Genomic DNA, 17,403 nt, shown 5'->3' on the forward strand with positions numbered 1-17,403 from the left:
AGTACTGTGTGTGTGCGTGTGCGTATGCATGCGTGTGTGTGTGTGTGTGTGTGTGCGCCATGTTAACAGAGTATAAAACATTTCTCTTGGCTCAGAATCTTTTCTCTTTGTGATTCTCTGTAAATTAACGATTTAGTTCATTAAAGTGAAGTTTAATGATGAACTTTTCTGTTCTTCACGTGACTAAAACGACGCCTTTATGATGTTTATCACCATAACGTCGTCTTTATTCTCTCTGGTGTTTTACATCACTGTACTGAGTAAACACAGACTCAGTTTTTATTTCGAGTTTCTGAAGAATTGTGTTTTGTTCTGAGAGAAAAGCCTTCATTCATTTCACCGTATTTAATTAACACCTTTGTTTACTTGTTTGTTTATTTATTTATTATGTATGTCTTTATTATACTGAAGATCTCAATCATTCTTGGACCTTTTTTTCTGTCTCATTTATTTATTGTGATATTTGTCTCATCTCATCTCATCTCATCTCATTATCTGTAGCCGCTTTATCCTGTTCTACAGGGTCGCAGGCGAGCTGGATCCTATCCCAGCTGACTACGGGCGAAAGGCGGGGTTCACCCTGGACAAGTCGCCAGGTCATCACAGGGCTGACACATAGACACAGACAACCATTCACACTCACATTCACACCTACGCTCAATTTAGAGTCACCAGTTAACCTAACCTGCATGTCTTTGGACTGTGGGGGAAACCGGAGCACCCGGAGGAAACCCACGCGGACACGGGGAGAACATGCAAACTCCGCACAGAAAGGCCCTCGCCGGCCACGGGGCTCGAACCCGGACCTTCTTGCTGTGAGGCGACAGCGCTAACCACTACACCACCGTGCCGCCCGTGATATTTGTGTGAATTATTATTATTATTATTATTATTATTATTATCTCAATATCATATGCAAAAAAAAATTTAATTGTATATAATTAATATAATTTGTATTGCTTGATTATTTTTTCATTAGTGGTGTTTGTGTTTCATTAAGACTCTCTGTAGCTGAATAAGTTTCATTATAGGTTATAAACTGTATTAATCCATCATTATATTAATTATATTATTATATTATATTGGGTTCAGTGACACTCAGACTCATCATCAGCTCTGTTGATTAATTTTCTATAACGGCAGCTCTGCAGTAGTGCAGCTGAAAGTTACAGGTTTATACGGAATGTGATCAGAAAGTTCTGAGACAGTTCCTGTTGTGAATGAACAGAGCACGGTCCGGTCCGGTCCGGTCCGTGCAGCAGGAGTAAACAAGAACGTTCCTGAGTCAGTCCGCCATGTGACATCACACTGTTAACATCTGGATCTGTGTTACATGCATGACAATGTGCACGTGTGTTTGTGATTTTACTTTAGAGCTCAAACTTGAGCAGAAAATAAACATCACATTCAGGAAATCAGCAGCACAGATAAAGTTTTAATCCACGGCCTGAGCACAGGTTTATTCTCCAGCACAGAAATATCTGTTTGGAAAAGTTCAGAAGGGTTGAGAAGGTTGTAAGTGTTTGATCAGGCCTCTTATTAGTCATTTTATAGACACTCCCACAATGTCCCTTCACTCCACCATCATCTCAGAATTAAATCCGCTAACGCCCAGCGCAGCCCGATGATCACCGTGTGCTTAAAGAAAACTAAACCACATGAAAGGCAGTAAAAGCAGAATAAAGAGTGGCGGAGTGATTCACTACTGAGGATGAGGATGAAGCTGGACGCACAATGACCAGCTTTACATCACAAATCTATTCTTTTTTATTCCAAAGGAAAAAGAAAAACAGTGACTGTTCCAGGGAACATCCTCATAAATCACCAGGAAGGGAACATTGTGTGTTTATCGAGTTATAACTCAGCTTTCAGGCAGTTTTTCCCGCGAGAGCTCTCCTCTCAACAAAGCTCATGTTTTTACTGACTGCAGTTTTAATGTCCTCACTCTGATATGTCATGGTTTCCATAGTAACGGCTCATTCACAGGGGCGTGTCCAGCCGATGCTGAGCTGATAATAAACTGATTAAAATGTGTGTCATCGTTGATAAAGGTCTCAGTGAGGAGATGTTTGTTTAAAGACAGTGTATAATGTGGAAGGAGTCTCCAGTGTCAGTGTTCTCATGTCACAGGTGAAGCTGCAGCTTTAACTTTTCGGAGTTTTGCGGTTTCTCAGGAACAGGACGAGCTGCATCTCATTTCTGTGTTGCGTTTGGTGTGAATTTTAAGTTTCACATTTTGTTTTTGTTTTAATATTTTTATCAGTTGACAAGTTTTGTCTCCAAACTGATGTGTGTTTATCGCTGGTGCGTCTCGAATCCCTGCCGAGCTCCTGCAGACTTCCTGTCTTGCCTGAGTGAGTGCTCAGGAGGAGTGATGTTCCAGACTCTGTCTGTTTGCTGGTTTATTTCCGTGTTCCGACTCCGGTGTAAATGTGAGATGTTTGAGCAGAGAAGACGCGGTGAAGCAGAGTAATGAAGACACAAACCCAGGTTTCTTACAAAACTCCTGACTCGGCTGTTTAATGTTACGTAAGTACTGCAGATCCACCTGTAATCCTCCGGCCGGCGCTGATTTTATCTCCAGTGATTAATCTCCCGTCTTGTATTCAGGGCGCTGGATTCAGGCGACTCACACGTTACTCTCTCACACTCGGATTCTGTAAACTGTGTGTAGTGAAAACTTTTTCGAGTCAAAACGCAGTTTTCAGACACAGGATTGTTGTGCTGAATAAAACCTCATGATAATACAAGGAAATAAAAAAGGGGAAATGCCCAAGATATTGTCAAAGGGAAGCACTCCTGAAAAATAAATAATGTAAACTGCTTTTGTATTGATCATTACTACGATATAAAATCTCTATAAAAGTGTTTTTGGATCTGAAAGGGTTCCATGAAGCAGCTTTTTAAAGCTCGGAGCCTTTCATGTTCCTGTGCCGTGATGAAGAGCGCCTCCTGTAACGCGGTCAGTCTGCACTACAAACTCCACATTATTATTATTATTATTATTATCATTATTATTGCTCATTATTTTCTTCATCTCTAAAATTCACAGAATGATAAAACCGGGCGGCGTTGTGATATAAATCATTGCATTGCGTGTTGCAGCAGTTATTGTGGAAATGATTTGTTTGTGTGTTTTGCAGAAGCGACTTTCCTTTTCACGGAGGTCAACACTTCATTATCACGGAAGACTGATTTCCTCCGAGTCGATAATCAACAATGCAAAAGTCCTGTAATTGAATTATGAGCTAAAGTTTGGTGCCTGCAGTAGACCGAGCGTGCACGAGCCTCGGAACAGCTAAATATAAATTTAATTTACTGTTATATCATCATCAGCCTGAACACACCCACCCACACACACACACACACACACCCACACACACACACACACACACACACACACACACACACATGCACAGTGTTGTAATATCCAAACCAAGCACCAAAATATTTATCTAGTCTGAAAACACCGAAGTGAAGGTTTTAACTCTGCTTTCTTCTCTATGGAGACCAATTACTTACTGTCTGTCTGTCTGTCTGTCTGTCTCTCACCCTCTCTCTCTTTACCTCCTGACTTCAGGGCAGAACCAGAACCAAACCCTGCGTTTCTTTATTTGATAAACATGTTGAAGATTCTGGAATTTTGATTAATTTATTGTAGGCAAGTTAAATTTATCACAACCACCACAGCAGAAGGTTCTTGAAAGGTTCTTTAAAGGTTCACCAGATGTGTAAGCATTCTTCATGTCAATAAACAGGGAAAAAGAGCAGCAGACAGACAACTACAGAAATTTCAGTTCTAAAGGTTCTACAGTTTCTAAGTGAAAAAAAAAATCAGTTTTAACAGCTTTCCACCTCTGAACTCCTACACTCTTAGGAGAAGAAAGTTCTTCAAAGGTTCCTTAGAGAAGCGAGAGCTCTTGGAGTCATTTCCATGAGGAAAACTGTCTGTTCTCAGAGTTTATAAAGAACCTTTAACGTTTCCACCAGGAGCAACTTCAGGGTTCTTGGGGTTGATGGAGAACAATCCAGCAGAGACACACACAGAAGATCTTACCTGTTCTAGAAGTGTGTAATGGTGTATTGTGCCGTGTGAAGTGATGTGGAGAATGTGTGTGTGAACTGCATTGCGATCATTCAGATCAAAAACCAGAATTTTTAGACCCAAACTGATTGATTTCTGTATTTTAACCCTTTGTGTGACATGATGTTCCGTCAAGATTAAATTCTCCTGCAGCCTCCTCCATAAAGGTCTCTTGAATGTTTTAATGACATCTATTTATTTTTATTTATTGACTTTATTGACAGGGCGGCACGGTGGTGTAGTGGTTAGCGCTGTCGCCTCACAGCAAGAAGGTCCGGGTTCGAGCCCCGTGGCCGGCGAGGGCCTTTCTGTGCGGAGTTTGCATGTTCTCCCCGTGTCCGCGTGGGTTTCCTCCGGGTGCTCCGGTTTCCCCCACAGTCCAAAGACATGCAGGTTAGGTTAACTGGTGACTCTAAATTGAGCGTAGGTGTGAATGTGAGTGTGAATGGTTGTCTGTGTCTATGTGTCAGCCCTGTGATGACCTGGCGACTTGTCCAGGGTGAACCCCGCCTTTCACCCGTAGTCAGCTGGGATAGGCTCCAGCTCGCCTGCGACCCTGTAGAAGGATAAAGCGGCTACAGATAATGAGATGAGATGAGACTTTATTGTCAGTATTTTTTTCTTCTGACCCAACCCACATTGAACCTGAACCTTGATCCTCCTAACATTTCATCCAAACTTGAGTTTTGTGCACGGTTACAAATCTCCAACTGTGAGCCCAGCTGTGAGATCATGTTGTCATTTACAGTGTGTTCATATCCCATAATTCCACATGAATATTAGCTTCAGGTTTTCACGCCAGCGACGGCGTCACAGTTGTCGCTGAAGTCCGAGACGCCGAATCTGAAGGGGGAAAGAGTGCGTCAGTGTGAAGCAGGCTCTCGACTCAAACTGTTCGGCTGTTTTGCTGTCGTCACATCTCACCAAGAGCTCACTGTTCCCATGACAACTGCATTTCTCACCACTCTGTGTGTGTGTGTGTGTGTGTGTGTGTGTGTGTGTGTGTGTGTGTGTGTGTGTGTGTGTACAGAAAAAGAGCTGCAGTGCTTCTGTCATGTGAAGAGAGCATCAAAGAGATCAGCTCTGAAATTCTGAAGCCTCATAAAACATCTGTGTGGATGTGTGAGGTGTAGAACAGAAGAAACATCAGGAAACCACAAGCCGTGACATCGAGCGGAGGAACGATGTGATAAACCTCACTGTGATCAACGACAAATCACGATTTTCAGATTAAACATCATGTATGAATGCTAAGTAATGTCATTTAATCCTGAAATTCCACCCATCAGGACTCAGAGCTCAGACGTAACGACGGACTGAAACACGATTCAGAAGTTACATCAGAGTTACACGCACGGGGGCGGAGTTAATCTAAAACAGGGGCGTGTCTGAGTTTCGCTCGATTCTGGTATCGGACTGAATAAGCCGCATTTGTTGTGATTTCAGCTGGATTGAGGATCAATGTTAAGTCCAGCGCCACCGTCTGACAGTGTGATGGAACTACAATCACCAGAGTGAAATTGATGTTTTTTCTGTAAATACACTCACACACACTGTGGAACGCCGTTCAGGGTCGATATTAAACTCAGACACTATCAGCCCACTATTCATTAGTGTATAATATGACTTGAAGCCGATCTGGAGGATGAATATTTGAAGGATAAAGTGGTGAATGAAGTGAAAGTTTGTCTGTAAGTGTAGCCGATGAGCGCTCGCTCAGATTCTCCTTCACACCGTGGACACGATTTCTTTACATCCAATTCACACAAACACTGACTTTACTTTATTCATTCACTCATTAAACATCGCCTATTAAAAGTGTGATCGAATCTCCTCCGTCTCACACACGGCACGATTTCATCTCCTCGATTTAGTGCCTCGTGACGTCATTAAGTTGCGCTGGAGTTTCTCTCAGAGCTCCGTATAAACTGTAAAATCTCACTGCGCTGGATCAAGTGCTATTCTCCTGCTGCGCTGCTGAATTATGAGTGCGGAAGCCGTTTAGTTCGATTAAAGCAGTGATTAATGGGATAATAATTACAGCTGGTTCTGTTCATGCAGTAATATATCGGTGAGATCTGAGACTCCTGTTCGATTTATTTCACACTCACCATCTTCTCACTCACATATCGTCACATTAGTCCTTTATTTTAGATTTGATGAAGGAAAGTCGTGTGTTGTGGATAAAACCATGTGTGTAAATGTCAGATATTCTTTATGGTTTTATTCGAGCAGTGTAGGACTCTGTACGTTACAGTAAACACCACTGAGGAACGATGGGTGGAGGTGATTCCACTCCACAGCAGATGGGAGAAGTTCAGCTGTGGGTCAGTTGTTGTTGTTAACTGGACAATATAAAAGAATACAACTTTCTTTCTCCCTCACATGGAACACGAGATGCTTTTCTGTGTGTTTTAACTGTTACCTTTTGGCCCGAGATGCATTTATCCACTCAGGAGGAAAAGCTCTTCCATTTAGCGCTCTGAAGGACGTGCCACTTAAAACATTAAACATTCCATTTCTGCATTTTTTTAAATATATTTCTGAATCACAGCCACTCATCTGACCTGTAATTGCCGCGACTCATAATAAGGACCGAGCCTTGTGATTAGCGATGCTTAACTCTCTGTGACAGCTTTTAGGAAACGGGGTGGGTGTTTTGAGCCCATCAGGTCAGGAACCCCTAATTTTGTGATTCTAGCATTAATGCAGCTGGTGGTGTGAAAGAAGAAAATGGTGAGAGAAAGCTGTCAGTTTGAGCTTTTAGAGAAAAGACGACAGGCTGCGAGAGTCAAACAGGAAATCGGGGCGCTGCAGCGTGGCGCGACGCCGCTGACGGTCTGCTCATACCCACATTCATCGACTTTAATGCTTTTATATTACACACGTGTGCACGGGGACGTGACATGAAGAGGCTCTCGGGAGAAAAACGGCTCTTTATTGTTGAACCTGCACAAAACCAGGCGCTGTTACACAACCAGCTTTTCTTCATTTTCACTTTATCCTCAATTCAACAATAACCTGTCATCTGAAAAGAAAAAAAGCCTCTGTAATAAACGCCTAATTAGGATCATGGACTCATCTGGGGACTGAGACCTGGTTCGGAAGATATAAACACATAGAGTTTAGATTTTTAAAATAAATAAGCTTTAATGTGTTTCACTCCAGTTTACACCAGGAAATGACCGACACCTTTTCAGAGATATAACATGATTGAAGTGGGGAGTGGGCGGAGCTTAAAGCCTTCTTCAAAGTTACTGTATTTCAGATCACACAGACAGACAGACAGACAGACAGACAGACAGACAGAGAGAGAGAGACACAGAGAGAGACAGACAGACAGACAGATTGAGAGACAGACAGACAGAGAGACAGACTGAGAGAGAGAGACAGAGAGAGACACAGAGAGAGACACAGAGAGACACAGACAGACAGACAGACAGAGACAGACAGAGAGACAGACAGAGAGACAGACAGACAGACAGACAGACAGAGAGAGACACAGAGAGAGACAGACAGAGAGAGAGAGAGACAGAGAGACAGATTGAGAGACAGACAGACAGAGAGACAGACAGAGAGAGAGAGACACAGAGAGAGACAGACAGACAGACAGACAGACAGACAGACAGATAGAGAGAGACACAGAGAGAGACAGACAGAGAGAGAGACACAGAGAGAGACAGACAGAGAGAGAGAGAGACAGAGAGACAGATTGAGAGACAGACAGACAGAGAGACAGACAGAGAGAGAGACACAGAGAGAGAGAGACAGACAGACAGACAGACAGACAGACAGAGAGAGACAGACTGAGAGACAGACAGACAGACAAACAGACAGATAGAGAGAGACACAGAGAGAGACAGACAGAGAGAGAGACACAGAGAGAGACAGACAGAGAGAGAGAGAGAGACACAGAGAGAGACAGACAGACAGAGAGAGATGTTCTTTTCTGTGTTGTAATCATGTTGTAATTCTTCAGTATTTAATATCACAGGCCACAGGCTCCGCCCCCTCATCACCTCCTGCTCTCTGTTTGTTATTTTCACGTCACACTTCTATTTTAAATCAGTCGTCTCCTAATTATACGCTCAGATGCTTCTCCTGTGACTGCAGAACTCTCGGCGCCGTTCATTTCCCGAGGCTGTGTGCTGGAACGAGTCGCAGTGCTGCAGTGTAAAACCCAAAACATCTCAGCAGCGTCACACACAACTTACACACGTGTGCATGTGTGGGTGTGTTTATAATGTTTCCTGTTGAGCTGCTGTTAAATCTGCGTGCTGAGAAAATCTGTTTTTACTGACATGAGCGCAAACACCATCGATATCCTCTTCGGAGTTCAGCAAAAAAACACGAGAGTAAGCAAATGTTTATGAAGTGAAACTGCGCGTGTGTCAGCGTCAGCACTTCAGTCACAGTGACACTGAGGAGGCGGAGACGAGGGTCTATTTACATTTACACTCTGATTTATTTATTTCATGCCCCTCCCCCTTCCCCATCCCCCCGCCCCCCTGCACACGCACTAATAAATCAGTAAAACACATTATTACATAAAATCCCTTTTCTTTTCTTTTAGAGAAGTACACTGATGGTCGTGGAGAGAGTCACTACACCGGCACTCTTTGATGATGTCATCAAGTTTCTCCTGCTCAGAATAACTGACGGAATTTATCGCTGATTGAAACCCAACAGTTTATTTAATTTATTTTTGAAAAGATATTTAAAATCTGTGAAACTATCTGGATGTAAATGATGATTGTGAACTGAACTTGTAGATCTAATCCCTCGTTTCTTTCTGTTTCTCTTGTCCAGCTGTGAAACAGCTCAGATCCGTTTATGTGTAACGACGGATTAATAATCATGATATTAAACAGTAATAACAGTGTAATAGTGTTTTAGTGAAATGTGCTGTTCATCACCATCCACTTTACTTCATAAATGTTCATAAAACTTTACATTTGGATGTTAAGGTGTGAGTTTACACATAGACTAATAAATTGTAGAGATTCAGTTAGATCCAGAATTATTGGCACCTTTGGTAAAGACGGATATGGAAAAAAAAAACGTCATGGTGTTTACTTTGCTTCATCTCACTCTGAAAACCAAAAGACTGCCCTCTCACTGAGTTATATTTATTTATTATTTATTTACTATTATTTATATTTAATCTGGGTTTAATTTTGCTTCTGTTCAGGGTCTCCACAGCAGTTCCTCATGTTTGATTTGGTATCGGTTTAACACCAGATGTCCTTCCTGACGCAGATCTCCTGAGTCTACCTGGGCTTGGGACCAGCACTCAGTATGTAGTGACTTGAGTAACCCCAGTTGCTGGGTATTTTAGTGAACCTGCATGTCTTTGGACTGTGGGGGAAACCGGAGCACCCGGAGGAAACCCACATGGGGAGAACATGCAAACTCCGCACAGAAAGGCCCTTGCTGGCCGCTGGGCTCGAACCCAGAACCTTCTTGCTGTGAGGTGACAGTGATAACCACTACACCACTGTGAAACCCTTTCAATGTGGGTCTAACCCTTTTGTGGTGGACCCTTTAAATATTCCTCCAGGGACGATGATGTAATCATTGCTATGACAAAATAAAAAATACACTGAAAAAAAAAATCTGTCTTACATTACTAATTTAAAATGGCATTTAGCCTGACGGGTTTCCTGAAGTCCAACCTCAAACTAGTTTTGTTTGACGAGACCTTAATGAAAATATGGGAATTTTGGACTTTGGACCAAAGGGTTAATACTGATCTAAATTTTCAATCTAAACCTTTAAAACCACACATGAGTTTAATACTTTTTTTTATTGAAAAATTGCACAAGATGATGTCAAAGTGTGAGAAGATACAGATATAAACGAACTCCATCACAGACCTTCACTCTCTCCAGCTCACCTTCATTCTCACACTGCACACCTGCCTCTGATCTCACACCATACCAGACTGCACTGCATCTCCATCCTCAGTGTGGAGCAACACTGGAGATGTTCCTCCTGCCCAAGCGTGACTGGAGGACCTTCTGAGTATCTGAGTGAGTAGGACGGACACAGATCAGACAGACTCTGCCTCTAGCTTACTAGTCCTCTGATCCAGATGTTTATATATATATATATATATATATATATATATATATATATATATATATATATAGGCGGCACGGTGGTGTAGTGGTTAGCGCTGTCGCCTCACAGCAAGAAGGTCCTGGGTTCGAGCCCCGGGGCTGGTGAGGGTCTTTCTGTGTGGAGTTTGCATGTTCTCCCCGTGTCCGCGTGGGTTTCCTCCGGGTGCTCCGGTTTCCCCCACAGTCCAAAGACATGCAGGTTAGGTTAACTGGTGACTCTAAATTGAGCGTAGGTGTGAATGTGAGTGTGAATGGTTGTCTGTGTCTATGTGTCAGCCCTGTGATGACCTGGCAACTTGTCCAGGGTGAACCCCGCCTTTCGCCCGTAGTCAGCTGGGATAGGATCCAGCTCGCCTGCGACCCTGTAGAAGGATAAAGCGGCTACAGATAATGAGATGAGATATATATATATATATATATATACACACACACACACACAGTTAGGTCCATATATATTTGGACACTGACACAAATTTTGTTTTTTTACCCGTTTACTGAAACATATTCAGGTTATAGTTATATAATGGACATAAAGTCCAGACTTTCAGCTTTCATTTGAGGGGATCCACATTAAAATTGGATGAAGGGTTTAGGAGTTTCAGCTCCTTAACATGTGCCACCCTGTTTTTAAAGGGACCAAAAGTAATTGGACAATTGATTCAAAGGCTATTTCATGGGCAGGTGTGGGCAATTCCTTCGTTATGTCATTCTCAATTAAGCAGATAAAAGGCCTGGAGTTGATTTGAGGTGTGGTGCTTGCATTTGGAAGATTTTGCTGTGAAGAAAACATGTGGTCAAAGGAGCTCTCCATGCAGGTGAAACAAGCCATCCTTAAGCTGCGAAAACAGAAAAAACCCATCCGAGAAATTGCTACAATATTAGGAGTGGCAAAATCTACAGTTTGGTACATCCTGAGAAAGAAAGAAAGCACTGGTGAACTCATCAATGCAAAAAGACCTGGACGCCCACAGAAGACAACAGTGGTGGATGATAGCAGAATAATTTCCATGGTGAAGAGAAACCCCTTCACAACAGCCAACCAAGTGAACAACACTCTCCAGGAGGTAGGCGTATCAATATCCAAATCTACCATAAAGAGAAGACTGCATGAAAGTAAATACAGAGGGTTCACTGCACGGTGCAAGCCACTCATAAGCCTCAAGAATAAAAAGGCTAGATTGGACTTTGCTAAAAAACATCTAAAAAAGCCAGCACAGTTCTGGAAGAACATTCTTTGGACAGATGAAACCAAGATCAACCTCTACCAGAATGATGGAAAGAAAAAAGTATGGCGAAGGCGTGGTACAGCTCATGATCCAAAACATACCACATCATCTGTAAAACACGGCGGAGGCAGTGTGATGGCTTGGGCATGCATGGCTGCCAGTGGCACTGGGTCACTAGTGTTTATTGATGATGTGACACAGGACAGAAGCAGCCGGATGAATTCTGAGGTATTCAGAGACATACTGTGTGCTCAAATGCAGCCAAACTGATTGGTCGGCGTTTCATAATACAGATGGACAATGACCCAAAACATAAAGCCAAAGCAACCCAGGAGTTTATTAAAGCAAAGAAGTGGAATATTCTTGAATGGCCAAGTCAGTCACCTGATCTCAACCCAATTGAGCAGCATTTCACTTGTTAAAGACTAAACTTCAGACAGAAAGGCCCACAAACAAACAGCAACTGAAAACCGCTGCAGTAAAGGCCTGGCAGAGCATTAAAAAGGAGGAAACACAGCGTCTGGTGATGTCCATGAGTTCAAGACTTCAGGCAGTCATTGCCAACAAAGGGTTTTCAACCAAGTATTAGAAATGAACATTTTATTTACAATTATTTAATTTGTCCAATTACTTTTGAGCCCCTGAAATGAAGGGATTGTGTTTAAAAAATGCTTTAGTTCCTCACATTTTTATGCAATCATTTTGTTCAACCCACTGAATTAAAGCTGAAAGTCTGAACTTCAACTGCATCTCAATTGTTTTGTTCAAAATTCATTGTGGTAATGTACAGAACCAAAATTAGAAAAATGTTGTCTCTGTCCAAATATTTATGGACCTAACTGTGTATGTGTGTACAGTGTGTGTGTATATATATATATATATATATATATATATATATATATATATATACACACACACACACACACACACACACACACACATCAACAGATTATGCAGCGAAAAAAAAAAAAAACAGCAGAAATGTTTAAACTCATCCTGATAGGTTTGTGCCCTGCTGTAACACACGGCTTCACTGAGGACTTCTTTTTCTTTGATTATTCTGATTCTCCAGCTGAATTATGGGATGTCGCTGTATAGTGGAGTGTGGTCTGTTTGAATATTACAGATGTTGCTGATTATCCAGCTGCCGTTCACTTCCTGTTAAATACAGACTGAGTATCTGAACACGACACATCCTGCAGTTTGTGGACTAATAGTGTGGAAGTCCGAGAGTTCAGATGCAGCCTGTACTGACACACACACACACACACACACACACACACACACACACACACACACACACACACACACAGTGTGAAGCTACACACTCAAAGCCAAAGCCTTTTCTCTCATGTTGATGTTCTGATTGTGTGAGTTGAGCTTTTATTTCCCGGCGTCTGATTTCTGCTTCACTCTGTATCGCTGCTCATCACCTGAAGTCTGATTCTCTTTCTCAGAATTAATTTTGCTCCTCGGGGCTCTTCAGTAAAAAACTGTAAACACATTCTCATTAATTTATTCAGAAATTTAATAATAATAATAATAATAATTATTATTATTATTATTATTATTATTATTATTATTATTATTATTATTAGTGCTCTTGATTGACTTTACCTACAGGAGTGACAATGTTTCAGTCGAGTGTGTGTGTGTGTGTGTGTGTGTTTAATTATACTGTGTTTAAAGTGTAATATACTTTGAACAAGTCTGTTGTGTTGCCATGGTAATAGTCAGCGATGCTAACGTATCATTTGACCCGGTGATCTGCTGCTGTTAAAGAATCTCATTGATGCCTCATGATTTCTGTTTCTGTTTCTCTGTCTCAGTGACCTGGTGTTATTTATAACCAGCACAGTTTGTGTTAAAGTCACAGTTTTATTCCGTCTGCTTCACCAGAACTTGTTTCCAGATTCAAATCAAAGCAGCTGATGAATATTTATTTTTCTCTGCAGTTTTGTGTGTGTGTGTGTGTGTGTGTGTGTGTTGGGGGGGGGGGGGGGAGCTTGCTGCATGGATGTAAAATGTTCCTCTCCCGGTTTCAAATCAACCAGAGCTCCGATTGAGATGAAACTCCAGTGACGTGATTCGGTTCCTGATGCGTTTCTTCACATCGTGGTTCGAGTCTCGATCTTACAGAGGAAAGATGTTTCTGTTCTCCACAGAATACACAAACACACCGCTCTCTGTGGTTTACAGATATTTTCATTTTCTTCGTAAATATTTATCATATTTTGTTTAGACGCAGCTCATGTTTGTTTATCAGTTATCTGTTTTTATTTTAAAGTGAGTAAAACATTTTCTCCTCCAGTCTGCTGCATTAATTTCACTGTTTCTGTAAAATAAACATTTAACATAAAAAAATAAAAATTTCTGATTTTTTTTTCTGAAAGGTAAGTATTTATCTTGTTTTATTATTCATATTAGGTTTTTATTAAAAAGTAAATTATTGTAAAACGTTGTTCTGAAGTTAACGTCTCCGTTCTCCACAGCGCCCCCTGCTGCCCGGCCTCTCAGCACCTTTCAGGATAATTTCAACAAGAGCCAGTGTGACATCATGTTTCATTTCCTTCTCTCTCTCTCTCTCTCTCTCTCTCTCTGTCTCTCTCTCTGTCTCTCTCTCTCCTATCAGTGCGATCTCATCACGTCAGAATTAGTCATTAGGAGATGATGTCTCTGTTTATCCCCCATGAAATGGAAATGAGTTGTTTCCATGGAAATGTGAAACATCATGACAGATTTGTGTATTAAATGGAGAACTGCACTCCACTGAGTTATTTATTACACAGACAGAAACTGCAGATAACCTGATTGGATTATGTGCTAACCACACCCCTAACTCTACCCATAGCCCCACCTCCAACTCCACCCACAATCTTACCCTGTGTCCAAAATTGCTCACTCGTTCACTACTCCCTATATAGGGAATTACTATATAGGAGGACAATATAGTGAGTTCATTGGTAAAATGTAAAAACGCTTTTGGACACTAGTCCGTCGCACTGGTATTTACGTCATTACTGTCACACAAGTAAAATGTGCCAGATCAGTCGGCTGGTGGGTTTTCAAAATAATAAATACATGCATGTGTTTTTGTGATAAATCCATATTATACTGACCGTATTTCCCACATTAATCAATAGATAGTTTTCACTGACGTCACGGCATTCTGGGGAACGCCCTCCAGCTGCCATCTTGTGGGGCAAACAAAACGGACCATCGCCATTACCGGCTACATTATCTCGGACGAATTTATGAAGTTATATAGTCAGTTTTCTAAAATAAAGATCAATGTCGGCAAAATCAAGCAAACGGAAGTATATGGATACATTGGACGACATCTCACAACAACGGTATGCAGCCAAACTGGGCTTGATTGGGGGAATTGACCTCTACGAAGTGGACAAAGAAGCATGTTCAAGTGACTATGCAGGGCTGCCATCCATATCGTACCCTGATATTGTGAACTATTTTGTGAACACTAAAAGCGCCTACATACTTGACGACCTCAAAGCATACAAGTCGCTGGAGTCATACAATTATTTTGTCTGTGGCTGGGTCTGTGAAGTCCACCATATAAAAACAAGTGACAGTCGTGTCCTAATTACAGCCAAGGTATGTAAACATTGGAATTTTAGAGCTCTCAACACTGCATATAAATATATGTGTGTGTATAATATCGAGTTGATTTAAGACAAATTTTACATCCATTAGTGGTATTGCAGTACCATATCAGTATAAACGTTGTAATATAATTAACTGGTATGTAGGCTTGTTACATTTTGTGTTTGTTATGATAAATATGACAATTTATAGGCCAGTAATAATCATATGTTTGCAGCCTTGTACCGAGCGATATTAAGTGTACATTACAATGTAAACGTACACTCAGCGGTTCCAGTTAGGCATTCTCCAGAGATTGTTCACATGATGTTTTGGTTTCCAAAAACAAACTTAAACACAATTGATTGTTTATTTAAACAACTTACCACTTATAAAATGATCGGAGCAGACTTTGCTGTGTTTGGAAGGCTGATAATCCTTGTGGTTGATTCTCGCAAGCCATAGATTTCTCCTTTGTATGCTGAGTTTGTTTGTTTGCTCGCCTTCGTGCTCCCATACAGTGGGAATTCCATAAAAGCTCTGCTTGACGTCATCATCTGACCTATTACGACAGCCATGAATACAACAGGTGTGCACCATTGCTAGCTTTAAATAGCCTGCTTGGGTTCTTTTGAAGACTTTGTACTTGCGCGTTACAATGTGTGCTCAGTGACCCATACGGTAAGCTTGACCCACAAGATGGCTGCCATTAGGGAATCCCCGACTCTGTGACGTCATGTGCAAATTATGTATACAGAGTACTTTGTGTTGTTAGAATGCAGGCACTTACAGATGTACGTGCGGAGGAGAACAGATTGCAGAATATTTTTGTCAATTAAGCCAAGCTGAGGGACTGGAATAGGTGTCGGTAAACTAGCAAGGGTCGGGCGATCGGCGAACAATGTAACATATGAAAGACTAAGGCCCAATCCCAATTCTAATTTCTACCCCTTCCCCTCCACCTTCCCCTCCGCCTTCCCCTTGGCCCTTCCCCTTGAAACTGAGCTACAAGGGATAGGGCTTGAAATTCAACCCTTACGTATTGGGATAGCCCTTCAACGATCGCATACGTCATCGCGTACCTCCATCAGTGTTTACGTTAGCAAAACGCGACGCGTCATTGGCTGTGACCAGCCGCTACAGTCAGAGCCAGAGGCAGAAATCTCTGCTGGCAGGGTGTGATTTGTTAACTAACACCACTGAATGGGATATCTTTGGCGCTTCGTGCACCACATCCGACAGAATGAGGTGTCAGAACACTCATGTAAACAATAAAAGCGAGAATAACAGAACAAAACGTACGCAGTAAAGCAACCGAAAACAATACTCACTCCCAAAGCTTTTTAGCAGCAGCTTGGATTTCAGAAATCGCTGCTCATTCTCAGCTCGAAAGCGAATCAAGCGGCGTGTTTCCTCTGGATAACAACTTAAAACACGTAAATAATGGAGAAAATACATTTATGACAATCTTTCGCCGCGGGAGCCGCCATCTTTCTGAAATCCGCATGAAATCTCGCTGAAATCCGCATGGCATTGTGGGAAATCACTCAAACCCCTTCGTTCGGAGTCAGCTCCAGGAAAATCTCCGTTTGGAGGGGTACAGAAGCCCTCCCCCTTCCCCTACCCCTCCGCATTAACTGGGATTGGGATACCCCTACCCCTTCACGTGAACGCGCAAAATGGAGGGGAAGGGCCAAGGGGTTGGTCCAAGGGGTGAAATGGGATTCGGCCTAAAAGTGAAAACGTGGAGAAAATAGTAAAGGTTCAGAAATATAAGAGGCAGTCAGAAAAGATACAAGGCTGGGTATGAACTGAACTAGCAGGACAATACTTCACAATGGTGTGTTTGTTAGGGGAGCTTAAAGCAGATACGCAGAGCCATGGCCTCACTTTCGTTTATAAATGCCTTGAGACCTCAAGAACGGCACAGGAATAGTTTTAAGCGTTAACAATAAATCTAATATAGTAATTTTTATGATTAAAGTGATTTATATAGGTAGCAGTCTGAGTGAATGACCTTGACATCCGTAACGTCACAGCAGGAAGTCTATCGGTCTCATCGCCATTTCCGCTAGACTAAAACACAGAGCTGACTGCAACTCCGATCCTCCATTTTGAGCTAATTTATCACCATGCCATGTAGATGTGTTGTTGGCCGGTGCAGCAACACGACAGAAGGTGGATTTACGTTGCATTCACGGCCCAAGAATGTTCAAACTGCAAAGATTTGGAAGCGTTTTGCGAGAAGTTCACGGGCACATTGGGCGCCTACGAAGTGGTCTCTCCTCTGCTCTGCACATTTTACTGAAGACTCGTACGAGAACTCTGATCTGTTGAGGAGCGTTGGCTATAAGCCCGGATTGAAAGA

The sequence above is a fragment of the Neoarius graeffei genome, chromosome 8 (genome assembly GCF_027579695.1).
Source record: "Neoarius graeffei isolate fNeoGra1 chromosome 8, fNeoGra1.pri, whole genome shotgun sequence".
NCBI classification, from domain to species: domain Eukaryota; kingdom Metazoa; phylum Chordata; class Actinopteri; order Siluriformes; family Ariidae; genus Neoarius; species Neoarius graeffei.